This window comes from Gracilinanus agilis, chromosome 3 (genome assembly GCF_016433145.1).
Source record: "Gracilinanus agilis isolate LMUSP501 chromosome 3, AgileGrace, whole genome shotgun sequence".
In the NCBI taxonomy this organism is placed as follows: domain Eukaryota; kingdom Metazoa; phylum Chordata; class Mammalia; order Didelphimorphia; family Didelphidae; genus Gracilinanus; species Gracilinanus agilis.
This window is the reverse complement of record NC_058132.1, coordinates 265,426,511-265,441,339: the sequence shown is the minus strand read 5'-3', so window position 1 is coordinate 265,441,339 and position 14,829 is coordinate 265,426,511. Positions and strand designations below refer to the sequence as shown.

Sequence of the window (14,829 nt, the reverse complement as noted above, 5' to 3'; positions counted from 1 at the left end):
GGTCATATGGGGTGACACAGTTTTAAAAGAAAATAAATCAGAGCTATAACAAAATAAAATATGTTGGCTTCAAACTTGAATCTCCAGTTTCTATTCTGAAGTTTAGCTTTGAAAGAAGGGATGCTTTACCTGTCAACCCTAGACAACAACATGATATTTAAAGGGAATAGAAACCTTTTAAAATATTTTGTTTTAATAATGCTGTCAAATTATGCAGCCACATCTGAAAACAGAGTTCTACAATTGTCTAGGGAACTGAAAACACTCTATATATCCATTATGAAAAGGTATCCCCTAAAATATATTAATTTCATTGCTCCAGCAGCTCCCGAGGACAATGTATAGTTAAAGGTGTGGAAGAAATACAGATAGAGATTAAATCACTTTTTTTTTCATGTCTCATATGTAGACAAGAGTCAAATATTCCTAGATACTTACATAAAGCCTGTTTTTTTCATATAAACTCACAGCAGAACATTTGAAAAAGATCCTTCACCCATACAGAACAAAAAGAATAGGTAGTAGAATGTGTTACAAATTCTTAATGTAATCAATAATGCAAATAGACCCATAGGGAAATCATTCACTTCCCAAGTTCAAAGAAAAGTATTCAAATTCCTCAGTGTGCCATTTAAAAAACAAACTAGTTTTTAAAAAGATGAAACTCAAGAATTAAATTTTAACATAAGTCTAATTCAATTACTCTAAAGGTCAAAGATTCTAATCTAAAGAATATCACTGTGAGATCTTTACTGAGTGAGGAAGTCCACTGTTGAAAGAGTAAAGATTAGAAAAATTTAGAGGTAGACATCAGTAAAACCAACTTCTACATTTTACAGATGAGGAATTAGTAGTCATTAAAATTGGAATTTGTCACAAAGGAAATATGGAGAAGCTTTAGTACCTACGTTAAAGTTCTTAAATAAAAATACATTTGAAGATATATATTTGACATTTTTTTTAAAAAGCTTTTTCAACTTTGATAAACTGGTGTGACTCATTCCAGTTAACTGACTGATATGGTAGAAAAAGCATTAGATTTAGAATGTAGAAGAGATTTGGACTCAAAACTGAACTCTAATTGAATAATCTTTAGGGGCAGGGTGATTCACTTGACCTTTGTGGCCAAGTAAAATAAGGAAACTAATAATTGAACTAACCCCTACCTCAAAGGGGTTATGAGGTTCACATAAGACAGCCACCAACAGCTCTATAAATGTGTCATTATTATTTGTATTTCTGGGCCTCATTAGCAGTAGGGATAAGAGTGAGAAAAGGGGAATCATGATTTCTAATGTCCCTTTAGTTCTACTTTCCTATTTGTTAAAGCTAAACATCTTACACGACCCCTTAAAATTGTGTTCTTGTGATTTGTTTTGAGATCTAAGGAAAAGGAGGAGGCGCTTCACCATCCTGACTGATGCAGGGCATTCAATAATTTTATTTTTTATAAATTTTAAAGAGAATGCATGAATGAATGAAAAATAAAAAAAAACATTTTGCTAAGAAATGGTTGCTTTGACTTAATAGGTTCTTCCCTCTCCCTTCCCCTATTTTATTTTTATTTTGTCATGTAATCATATGATGACTGTCTAGGCATACAAATGAAATTAATATGAGAATTAGATGACAATTCAAGAAGCAATGGTACTCCCCCTGCACCCTCAAATTCCCTGGGGAAATTTCATGAATTGAAAAAAAACATTGCCAAATACACCCCTATGCAAAAAATAATTTAAGATAATCAAACATAAAATGAAAAGTTACTTTAAACATTCATCACCAAATACCACCAAATTTCAAGTCAAGTCTTCATAACAATTATTCAGATTACAAATATGTATGTACTACTTGGAAGCCAATACAACTGTACTGGTCATACTACTCAATTGGTTTTGGTCCATGCTTCACTCCCAAGCCAGATAAACTTCCTGTGGGAAATAGAGAAAGAGCATAATTCTCTGACAACAAGCATTAATTAAGAATCTATTATGTGCCAGGACATGCACTGTTCACTAATTTGAATGATTAAGGCAAAGCAGGCAAACATCAATATTTTAATAACCCAGTCTTAGATTATTTTGTTTTTTCCAGATTATCTGTCTAAAACATCAAAAAATGTTTGGTAGGAAAGGATCTCAGAAGTCATCCCCTTTAACTCCCATCTATAACAACTGAAAAGTGATCATTCGGCTTCTATTGAAGACTTCTTGGAAACATATTTTCTAAGGCAAAGCAGTAGCCAGTTCAGATGCCAAAATACACTGAATGATAATTGCTCATTGATCATAACACAAGTAATACACAAACTCAATATGAATTTAACTAAAACTTAGTCCTCTTATAATCAGGTCCTTTGTCCCAATTCTTATCCGATTTATATAATGGAATGCTAGTTAAACCAGTTTGACTTGATTCAGATGCTGAGAGTAAAAAGTAATAAATGTGAATGAAGAGTAGTATTTACTCAGTGCTTAACAATGAAGGGAAAATTGTTGCCTGTTTTCAAAAATGTCTTTACTATTTACTTTTTTTATTCACGGAGCAAAAACTTAGTTTTTTAAATTCACAGAGTAAAAACTTTAAAGGCAATAATACTATCTGGTTTCACATGAATATAATCTATGGTTCCATTTTGTAACAGGGTGGTGGTATAGGATGGAGAAATGATTCTTTTTAATTCACTTGGAGAATGTTTTGCCTCTAAACAAAAGAGTAAGGGAGAAATAACTATATGTAATCTGCCTATGTTCCATATTTTTCTTTTCTAAAAACTCTTTAATATGCTCCATTATATGCCATTTTATAGGGGTGTGTGCATGTATACACACAGGCCACCTATACACACTCACCCCCCTACCCTACAGGCATAAACATCAAATTTATTATTTACATTTTATTTAGCAGTTTAAAACAATAAAACCAAGACATAAAGTAGTATTTATGATGTATCAGTCATATGGAAACTTGCATTCAGAGTCAAAATTAACTATCGCTACAATAGCAGACATCTCAATTCTGGAAACACAATTCTACCATTCAGTTCTCTCAAGACACCAATTAAAAGTCATTTTTTGAAAATTTCTCCATATTTCTTTGAATATAAGGATTAAAGTCTTCTCTTAGGAAGTAAATTCTTATGGTATTTTTTTCTCTGACTTCTCATCAGCCATCACAGTTAATAGATAGTCCATCCAGAAAACAAGTAAAACTCCAAGTTCCCTTGGAGAATGATATCGTAACAATACCTATAATATCTGTGACTCAAGGAGATGGTTTTATACATACAAGAAAAAAGAAAAGTCACTGTCCTCTACAAACTTGTATTCAATCCCCAATTAAATCAACTCGTTCATTGATCTTTCCTCGGTTCTGAGTCTTATTGATTATCCCCCTACTTTGTGAGAGTCCTTCCTAGCTTTTCTTCCATGAGAGTGAACTAGCTTGGTTCCTATACTTCACCAGTAAATTCTGGGATCCTGGGGCCCCATCTTTTCTCAGATTGGAGGGTGGAGACCTCTCTTCCCAGAATCTCTATTTAAGGAGGGAACCCATGTCCGCTATCTCTTCATTTCCTACCTGGCTGCACTTTCTTGGACTTTTTCATCATATCTCCCCTTCTGGGTATTTTCTCCCCTTCCTCTATCTCTTTGCTCTTTTTTTTTTTTTTTTTTTTTTTTTTTTGGCTTCCTCCCATTCAATTATTCAAATCTGGCCTCAGACACTTCCTAGTTGTGTGATCCTGGGCAAGTCACTTAATCCTGTTTACCTCAGTTTTTTCATCTATAAAATGAGCTGGAGAAGAAAATGGCAAACCACTCCAGTATCTTTTCCAAGAAAATCCCAAATAGGATCACAAAGACTCAGACTCAACTGGAAAACTACTAAATAACAATAATGTTTAAAAAAAAAAACAAAGAGTATGTGAATGGATCAACTTTTCCTGTAACAAGGTGAAACTTTCTGACTTAGAGGCCTTTGACAACTTAATCTTATCCTCACAATCCAATGTAACTGTCCCCTGTTTCCCAAAAGACATTCTCTTCTCTAGACTTCCTAGTGTCACACAAATATATCACATTTAGTAACATAGTCCCCTTTCTCCTTCTCCTATCTATGTTTGCTATGTATTTTTAAGGTTAACCTTCAAATCCTACTTTCTTCCAATTCTTCCCATATGCCCTATTCTCATTTGCAGGATTAGGAGAGAGTGCAGAATTTGGAGTCAGAGGGGCAGCTGGGTAGCTCAGTGGATTGAGAGCCAGGCCTAGAAATGGGAGGTCCTAGGTTCAAATCCAGGCTCAGACACTTCCTAGCTGTGTGACCCTAGGCAAGGCACTTGACCCCATTGCCCACCCGTACCACTCTTCCACCTAGGAGCCAATACACAGAAGTTAAGGGTTTAAAAAAAAAAAAAGAATTTAGAGTCAGAGGACCTGTGTTCAAAACCAGATTTTGCTACAGTAGTCTATATGACCTCAGGCAAATGACTACCAGTTTGGGCCTTAGATGAATGGGTTGGATAACTTCTTTAGACTCTTCTTGTTCTATATAAATGACACTGAGCTAAGTCTAACTGATATAATAAATACTTTGGTTATAGAGTAACTATACTTATCCTAAAAAGGGCATTAAAGTTGCCATTGATTTAGGAGGGCACTTCCAGGCAAGCTTTTCTTATTTTCCATTTCCTATATGCTTTTCAAAAAATAATTGTTTGCAACATTTAAAATATTAAGTTATTCAGTTAACTCCCTCCTTCTCTTTGGCCTCTCCTCCCATTAAAGAAGGCATCATTTGACAAAAAGATACATGTATATATAAAATTATGTCTTATTTCTATTTTTCAGCTTTTTCTCTAGAGGCAGACATATATAAGTGTTTTTCAAGCAATATTCCTGTTGTGGTATGTATGTAAGGTTCACTCTTCATAATTTCATGTAGGTCTTTCCATGTTTTTCCAAAATCAAGTTGCTCATCAATTTTTACAACACAGTAGTATTCCATCACAATCATCTGCCACAACTTGTTTAGTCATTTCCCAGTTGAAAGGCATCCCTTCAATTTCCACTTCTTTGCCACCACAAAGAAAACTGCTTTAAACATTTTAGACTGTATAGGTCCTTTTCCTTTTTCCTTGGACACCTTAGGAAAAATCCTATATGTTTTTTAAAAGCAGTGTGATACAGAATAAATAATACTATCTGGAGTCAGATGATATGGATTTAAATCCCACTTCTTGTGTGGTTGAGCTAGTTATTTTAACTATGTGGATCTTAGTTTCCTCACTCAGAAGAGAACAAGATTGGACTAGATATTCTCTGTGATCTCTTCTACTTCAGATTAGTAACTATGAAGACATTCATGACTCTGACATACTACTTTTTGGCATTTCAGGCAAACAAAGGAAAAGAAAAATACAGTTCATTCTGTTATCTTTCTCTTACAATTCTTGGGAGGCAGAATAGTATGGAAGAAAAGTCAGGAGATCCGAGTTATATAGTCCTGTTGCCTTTATTAATGGGCTGTGTGACTTGGGCAAATTACCTAACGGATTTGAGCCTAAGTTTTTATATCTTTAAAATGAGGCTGATAAAACCTGTCCTTGTCTACTTAATAATACCATACTATAACCCTCTTTCCCCTTTTATAAATACTCACATTCCCCCCAGAGTATATATTTTTTTCTTAGTAAGGTGGGAAAGGAGGATAGAGGGAGAATGGGTTAAATCTACTTGAAAGATTATATAATACAAAAACACAAACCTAAAATTTATGTCATAAATATGACATAGTGAGATGATTAATTTTCCTTTTCCTAGTCTACTTCTAATAGTGTAGTTCAGTGGAAAAAGTACCAGTTACAAAGTCAAAAGACGTGGCTTCAAATTCTGTCTCTGATACTTAATGACCATAGAGAAGTCATGAACACTCTGAGCCTCAGTCTCATCTGTAAAGTGATGGGATTGGCCTAGGTGGTCTTTAAAGTCCCTCATAGTTCTAGACTTATAATCTTATTTAATACATCTCCATCTTTTAGGTAGGGAGAATACTTGGGGACTACAGGTGTAGAAAATGACATTCTTGGTCACAGAGTCACTAGGTAGATAGTTTTGCTTCACTATTTTTCTTTGTTACAAGGAGGAGTTAATGGGGAGGGGAGAGAAGCAGCAGCTATGGGATAAATTAGCTGCTCAGTCTACTAAATACACAAATATGAAAGGGACAGAGAAGTTATGTTTCACAATATTTAAAATATGGCCCCAATCATCTTATTGAAATTTTCCTTAATAATTTTAATGGAAAGTTTCTCTCTTTCTTTTGTGGGCATTCTCCATTTGTATAAATGTCTCTCTCTTACTCAATTCAACAAACTGCCACCACGGGTGTCCTGGAAGATTAACATACGGTTTTTTTAGTATTTGTTGGGTTTACTAAGATTTATATTATTGCCTCCATCGGAAAAACTAAATTAAATTGTATTTTACTTGTGTGTAACTCTTTCCTTTTTCTTCCCTCCCTGTGGGATAGTGACCACCATAAAAGTAAAACTTTCTAACATCTATTTTTAAGAGTTCCTCAAGAAGATAGGGAAAGTTCATGAATATCATGAACTAAATTCACCAATTGTGACAAAAGGTTTGGTGAAACAAGTATACCAATAACAAAAATACATGTAAGAGATTTGTGGCACATCTACATAAATTCATTATTCATTTAATTATTCATATATGTCCCTTATCACTATATAAATAGCATGTATTTGCAAAGTATTCTAGAATCTTTTAGGTTTATGATATTGTAAGTTATAGTTTTTAAAATTATTTGCTCTCCTTTCAGCTCTGAATCAGGTACTTTCTCCAAGAAACTTCCATTGAATTCTCCCTCCAGCAAAAATCTCTCTTATTCCCTACATTCTCATAATACTTTGTGTGGACTTTTTTCTTTGCTTTATGGTGAGGACTCTAATTTGTATCATAGTCATCTGTCTTTAGGTCTTATTATTTGTCTTATCTTCTCCACCAAGAAAGTAAAGTGGGGCTAGGGCTGCACCCCTAAGGCCTAGGCATATTATTATGCATAAAATAGGTGCTTAATAGTTTAATACCATAAATAACTTTTGAACTGAATGGCACATACACATTTATGTATTTAATATATTTGTACATAATAGCTAACAAGCTGAATAACTCTGAGCTTTGCAAAACATTCTCCAATTTCATTTCATCATTCTATTATTATCCCCATTTTACAGATGAGGGAATTGAGGCAATCATCTAACCCTTGTCTGTCTGAAATTCCTAATCTGTAATATAATGATTTATTTCATTGGGGTTTTTGTTCCTATACTAAGTATTTTTGATGTATGTGAGGAATGGGATGGGTTAAAAAGCCACATCACTTTGAATAAAGGTAACTTTAAGCAGTTGATGCTTTGATGGCCTTTTGAAAGAAAAGGCATTAAGTAAGAAAAATACATGGAGTTGAGGATAAAAGAATCATTTTAAAAAGACAGGCTTCATTGAGGAAGAAATATAAAATCAATATGTCCATCAATGACAGTATGATACAGTGGGGAAAAGGTTGAAATTGAAGTCAGGAGAGATCTACACTTGAACTTTCACCTCTGACAATGACAATCTATGTAATCCTGGACAAGTCGCTGAGCTTCAGTTTACTTATTTGTAAAAAAGATATGATGACTTCTACTTCAGGGACATAGTGAAGATCGAATAAGATAGAATAGATAACATGCTTCATAAATCTTAAAAGTTAGTCATAGTTACAACATTTTAGTATAAACTACAAACATACCTAACATGGGGTTGAATCAGAAACAAAGTAATAAAATGAAGTTCCTTGCTTTCAGTAGGAACAATCTGAACTTCAGTTTCCTCATCTATACAATAGTTACAGTAATAATTATAGTATCCAGCTTACAGAATTATTCTGAAGTTCAAATGATATAATACATGCCAAAACTTTAAAGCACTACATAAATGGTTATTATTATAGGATAAAAGGCAGTTAGGTGTCACAGTGGATAGATCAGGCCTGGAATCAGGAATTTCCCCAAGTTCAAATCCAGTCTCAGACAATTCCTAACTGTATGACCCTGTGCAAGTCATTTAACCCTGATTGCCTCAGTTTCCTCATGTGTAAAATGAGCTGGAAAAGAGAATGGCAAATTGTTCCAGTATCTTTGCCAAGAAAACACAAAATGGAGTCACAGAATCAGACATGACCAAAATGACAAAAAAAGACAGAAGAACAGCATATGACAAAGGCATGGGGACTCAAAAGCATGAGTTGTAAAAAGCAGTTTTACTTGAGTAAAAAATCCATATAGGGAGGTCCACTAAGAGAAAGAGCTAGAAAGGTAGGTTAAGGCTCAATTGTGTAGGAAATTGAATGTCAAGTGAACAAGTTAGACCTTTATGCTGGGTGCCACTGGAAATTATTTAAGTAAGAGAATCGCTTGATTAAAGTAATGTTTTGTGAACATTAATCAGAGGGTCTCTAACACTCAGGACTTTTAGATAGAGTAGCCAAATTTTATTTCTCTGTGCTTGCTTTAATCAAGGACTGGAAATAAGATTCTTGAAATTTAAATTGAGTAATGAAAAGAGCTAGGGAATGAACAGAGAGGTTGTCAAGGGCAGAAGGGATTTAAGATGAAGTACCTCTTTTAACTAATCTTGTATGCTTAACTATGTCAGAGAATAAAATGCTACTTATATTTTCCCCTGTTTTGTATGATGATGGGAGGTATAGGGAGGGGTGATGAACAGAGAGGACAGTGAAGGGGAACCAATATAATTCCATTTTCTGCAATGTTAACAAAAGGCTTTTCCATCCTTGCTATCAGAACAGCAGCCTGTCTATTTGAGATGACCTACCACAAGCTATGACATCTGCTAAGTCGTCTAGCACTTTAATAGCTTAGTTGCCTTACAATCTGCAGGCTAATTAAAATAAATTATGCACTTTAGAAGTAAAAATCTTAAGTAATTGGAAACTGCTTTATTTTTCAAATATTAACTACAATGTATCGCAAGGCAAGTGTTTCAAGAGAAAACATCTCTAACTTTTGTTCAACATCTCTAATTTTGTCTAATGTTGACAATATCAAAATAAGCACTTTGTCAGGATGAATAAAATTGGCAGTTTTACACATAGATTTAAGAATAAATAACCCTTTTTTTCTAAATTTAGACGCTTCCCTGCTAATTCAAAAAAATGCATATGAGAGAGAGAGAGAGAGAGAGAGAGACAGAGACAGAGACAGAGACAGAGACAGAGAGAAAGAGAGACAGAGAGACAGAGAGAATGCTATGTTACAAACACTGGCTGATAAGAAGACAGTGCTCTCTGTTCATTTATTTCATGTAATATTCTGAACTAAATAATTCATATCAGAATGAACATCAAAAGCTATCTCAATTAAAAATGGCAAACATGCATTTTATGCTATTTCATGCTCCATATAAGAAAAGCATAACTCCCTTTCCCTCCCTTCACCCCCCTCTTAAAGACATCTAGAAAGCTTTGATTTATTGAGCAGACTTGATTTTACATTTTAGTACCACCAGCTTATTGCACTGGGCAATCAAGGGAAAGTAGTTTTACATCATTCTATAGCCTCAGAGAGAGCAGGACGCTAAGGGTCATTTACATTATCTTATGGCAATATATTTGCTGTAAGTCACCACAGAGAAGCACTTAGTTATGCTCTCACAGATGGCCATGTCCAAACTAATGCTTAGTATTAATATACTAGAGAGAAAGATGCACAGTGAACCTGGAATCCAGAAGTTTACTGGTAAATTGTGCAACATCAAATATGAAATTAATATCCAGACAAATCATGTGTAGATTTTAAGATAATGACAGATTTATTAAGAAAATGAAGTTATGTATGAATATTCTGGTCTTTTCTGAAATGATCTTATTTAATAGTTTGCTCACCTTCCTTGCTGTCTATTCTTACATTCATGTTTACTTAGTATCATAAAAGCATTTCCTTTCATTTAGAAGTAAAGAATTTTAAAGTGTCTACAACAAATCAATCAGAACATGGGACTAAGTTGGAAATCATTTTTAGTTAAATAGAGACTACATAATTTTTGCTACTTCCTGTCTAGCACCAAATGAGTATATATCTATAATTTTAATGTTCCCTTTGGTTTACATTTCAGGTAGGGCAAAAATTTATTCAGTAGAATTAGTTTTTTTGTTTTAGGAAAACAAATGGCCTCACCTCATTGTTCTCTCAAATCAAATTTACCAGAAAACAAAAGGAAGCCTCAGGTTTAAACATGAAACTAATCATTAATATCAGCATCCTGGCATTTTAGAGAATGCAGAAATTTAATGAAGCAATTTATTAAACTCCAAAATTAAAAGCTATGAATGACTTTATTCTAAAGAACAATTCATTTGTGACAATCAAGTAAAAATAAGAAAAAATAGTTATCTGAAGCTAACAAATAAGATATGTAGAACTTGTTGAAAACTTCTTATCAGTTCTACTAAGAAAGAAAAGTCAATAAGATGTTTTGAAATTCCAATACCAACTATCAAATATAAGAAAAAAGTAACTGTGTATGGTTGCTTATATTGATTTACAAATGCAGTCCATCATATTCATAAAAGCATTCCTCATTATAAATTCTGACTTTGCTATAACCTTCAAGACAAAATCCAAGGAAGAGATTTAGAAGAGAAAATGTATTTATTTGCCCATCCCAGTTGTATGCAAGTTTAAAATGTGATAAAAAATTTTCACTGTTAAACACACACTCACAGGATTGGCATTTTACAAAAAAATTCCAATCAACATTTCTAAACCTAAGTATTCAGCTCAAAAGCCATTTGTGACTACAGCTATAGCTGTAAACATGAATCCCTGGAAAAGGGTTAAATTGAGCCCCAAAAGAGGCTTAATAGTTTAGTCACCAAACAAAGATCTACTTACACAGTGCAGTTAAATGTAGAAAATTATTCTCAGGGTATCCCAAGAAAGCTCATTAAAAAGACACAGACTAGACTCAAAAATAAGAGAATGTATCTAAAGAAAATGTGGGGTTATTTCCATATAAAACATTAAAATAACCTGTAAATTATTTTAAGTGAGCCTCACACATTTACTATTTATTTTTAACTCTTGATTACACAACAGAAAAATAATTGCACACAATTATTTTGTTCTGAATCAATTGTGTATAAACACAATCCACAGGTTCCAGGTTAAGATGGCGGCAGAGTAAGAAGCAGCTCTTAACCTCTCCTGACCAAAACACACAAAACTCCTCAAGGGGACATAAAAAAAAGTCCAGACGAACGGAGGAACCCCACAACAGGGCACAGCGTGGAAGGTACGTGGAATTGGGGCATTTCCATGTTATAAAGGGGTGAAACAGCTGTCACTAAATCGCGGGCTGAGCAACCACCCCACCCCCACCCCCTCCACACACAACACCTATAGCACCGAAGCCAGCTAAAAAGAAATAGAGCAAGTTTGGGGCACCCATCAAGTAATTGGCAGCTCCGGGGCCTGTTCCTGAGAGCAGCAAGATTTAGGACCCCAAAAAGCTAAAGAAAACACACAAACACTGAGCGCGGGAGCAGGACGCCGAGAGTGGATGCAGGGCGTAGAACGCAGGCGCGGGCGGAGGCGTGGGTGGAGGCAGACACAACCAAGAGCTAAAGCTCTGAAACCCTGAGTGGGGAACCAGTGCAGACGGGCATACGACTGTGGAAGCAGCGCCCTGAGACTTGTAAAGAAACCTCCGGCAGAGGATCAAGCAAGGGGGTCCACCAGGAGGCTTGACCTTGGAAAAAACCAGAACTCAGACCTCAGGAGCCAAAAGAACATGGACAGACCCTGAGCGCGAGGATAAACCTGAGAAGCTGCTGGGCTAACGATGGCTACACAGTCTCAGGAAGTTCAGAAGAGAAAGATAAACAACAAGAAAAAGAAGTCTTTAACACTCGACAACTTTTACACAGAGAAAATCCAGACAACCGAGCAAACAGAGGAGGAGAACAAACAAGCATCTGGACCCTCCTCAAATCAGGAAAACTCCTCACAAGCTATGGAAGAGTTCAAAACTGAGATTTTGAGGAAAATGGAAGAGATCTGGCAAGAAAATAACAGTTTAAAAGGTAGAATCTTGCAATTGGAAAGTGAGGCTCAGAAACCAAATGAACTGATAAGCAAATTGAACACCAGAAATGACTAGATTGAAAAGGAATACCAGAAGATTATGGCTGAAAAACAGAAGATTATAGCCGAAAACCGAAAGATTATACCCAAAAACCAATCCCTAAAGGCTAGAATTGAGCAAATGATCTCTCAAGACAACAAGAACAAATAAAACAAAGTCAAAAGACTGAAAAAATAAAAGGAAACATGAAACATCTCAATGAGAGAGTGACAGACCAAGAAGGGCCTCAGTGAAATCTAATTATCTATATTCCTATGTAAAGAAATGTTATGTATAATTCTCTGTAGTGAACTCTATTCACTATTATAGTATTCACTATTATAGTAATCAGAAGAATAATTCACAGGGAGAGGGTGGAACACTAAATAATCTAAGATGGCGTGGGGGATGGGAAAGAGGGGGTGAATAGCAGGGGACACCAAGAAAACTTGAGTGAATAAGAAAAATAGGATATTCTATTACACACAAAGAGGGCATGGGAAGGAGAGGGGACAAATACTATTATAAGAAGGAGAGGAAGAGAGCATTAAGAGGTAATAATCAAACCTTACTCTCAGTGTAATCAACCCGGAGAGGGAAGAGTAGCTATACTATCCATTGGGACATAAAACTCTTATCTAACCCTTCTGAGAAAGTTAGAAGGGATAAACCAAGGGGAGCAGGGGAGTGGGGAGGTCAAAAAAAGGGAGGGGAGAAGAAGGGGGAGGGAAATCATAAGGCCTTTAAAAACAAAAAGAGGGGGGAAAATAAGGGAGGGGGTAGAAAGGGAAGTTAATCAAGGGAGGGGATAAGGGATAGAGGCTCAATAGCAAACCACTGGTTTAAAAGGAAAAAGGATAAGAAAAAGGGGGTAGGAATAGGGGAGGATACGAAAATGTCAGCAAATGCACAACTGATGATTATAATTCTGAATGTGAATGGGATGAACTCACTCATAAAACGGAAGCAAATAGCAGAGTGGATTAGAAACCAAAATCCTACCATATGTTGTCTACAAGAAACACATATGAGGTGGGTGGACATACACAAGTTTAAGGTTCAGGGCTTGAGCAAAATCTTTTGGGCGTCAAATGAGAAAAAGAAGGCAGGAGTGGCTATTATGATTTCTGACAAAGCCAAAGTAAAAATAGATATGATTAAAAAAGACAGGGAAGGTCATTACATCCTGATTAAAGGCAGTATCAACAATGAGGAAATATCACTGCTCAATATGTATGCAACAAGTGGCATAGCACCCAAATTCATAAAGGAGAAACTGGCAGAGCTCAAGAAGGAAATAGATAGTAAAACCATACTAGTGGGAGATCTAAATATTCCTCTTTCAGATCTAGATAAATCAAACCGAAAAATAAATAAGAGGTAAGAGAGGTGAATGAAGTCCTAGAAAAATTAGATTTAATTGATATGTGGAGAAAAATAAATAGGGACAAAAAGGAATACACCTTCTTTTCAGCTGCACATGGCACATTCACAAAGATTGACCATGTTATAGGGCATAGAATCATTGCAAACAAATGCAAAAGAGCAGAAATAATAAATGTAACCTTCTCAGATCATAATGCAATAAAAATAATAATTAGTAAGGGCACCTGGACAGGAAAATCAAAAACTAATTGGAAATTAAATAATATGATTCTTCAAAACCAATTTGTCAAAGAAGGAATCATAGAAACAATCAACAATTTCATTGAAGAAAATGACAATGATGAGACATCCTACCAAACTCTGTGGGATGCGGCCAAGGCAGTACTCAGGGGGAAATTTATATCCTTGAGTGCATATATTAACAAATTAAGGAGAGCAGAGATCAATGAATTGGGCATGCAACTCAAAAAATTAGAAAGCGAGCAAATTAAAAATCCTCAGATGAAAACTAAATTACAAATACTAAAAACCAAGGGAGAAATTAATAAAATCGAAAGTAAAAGAACTATTGAATTAATAAATAAGACTAGAAGCTGGTACTTTGAAAAAACAGATAAAATAGACAAAGTACTGGTTAATCTAATAAAAAAAAAGGAAAGAAGAAAACCAAATTGATAGTATCAAAGATGAAAAGGGAGACCTCACCTCTAATGAAGGGGAAATTAAGGCAATCATTAAAAACTATTTTGCCCAATTATATGGCAATAAATATAACAATTTAGAAGATATGGACGAATATTTACAAAAATATAAACTGCCTAGATTAAGAGCAGAAGAAATAGAATACCTAAATAATCCCATATCAGAAAAAGAAATTGAACAAGCCATCAAAGAACTCTCTAAGAAAAAATCTCCAGGGCCTGATGGATTCACAAGTGAATTCTATCAGACATTCAAAGAGCAATTTATCCCAATACTATACAAATTATTTGATAAGATAAGCAAAGAAGGAGTCCTATCAAATTCCTTTTAAGACACAAATATGGTACTGATTCCAAAGCCAGGGAGATCAAAAACAGAGAAAGAAAACTACAGACCAATCTCCCTAATGAACATAGATGCAAAAATCTTAAATAGAATACTAGCAAAGAGACTCCAGCAAGTAATTAAGAAGATCATCCACCATGATCAGGTGGGATTTATACCAGGAATGCAAGGTTGGTTCAACATTAGG

The 14,829-nt window shown here is 34.9% G+C and overlaps 1 protein-coding gene across 2 annotated transcripts in view; it reads right to left on the bottom strand.

Moving 5' to 3' along the window:
• Positions 1-14,829, bottom strand: part of RBMS1 (RNA binding motif single stranded interacting protein 1) — a 271,729-nt gene that overhangs the window by 74,672 nt on the left and 182,228 nt on the right. The window lies entirely within an intron of this gene.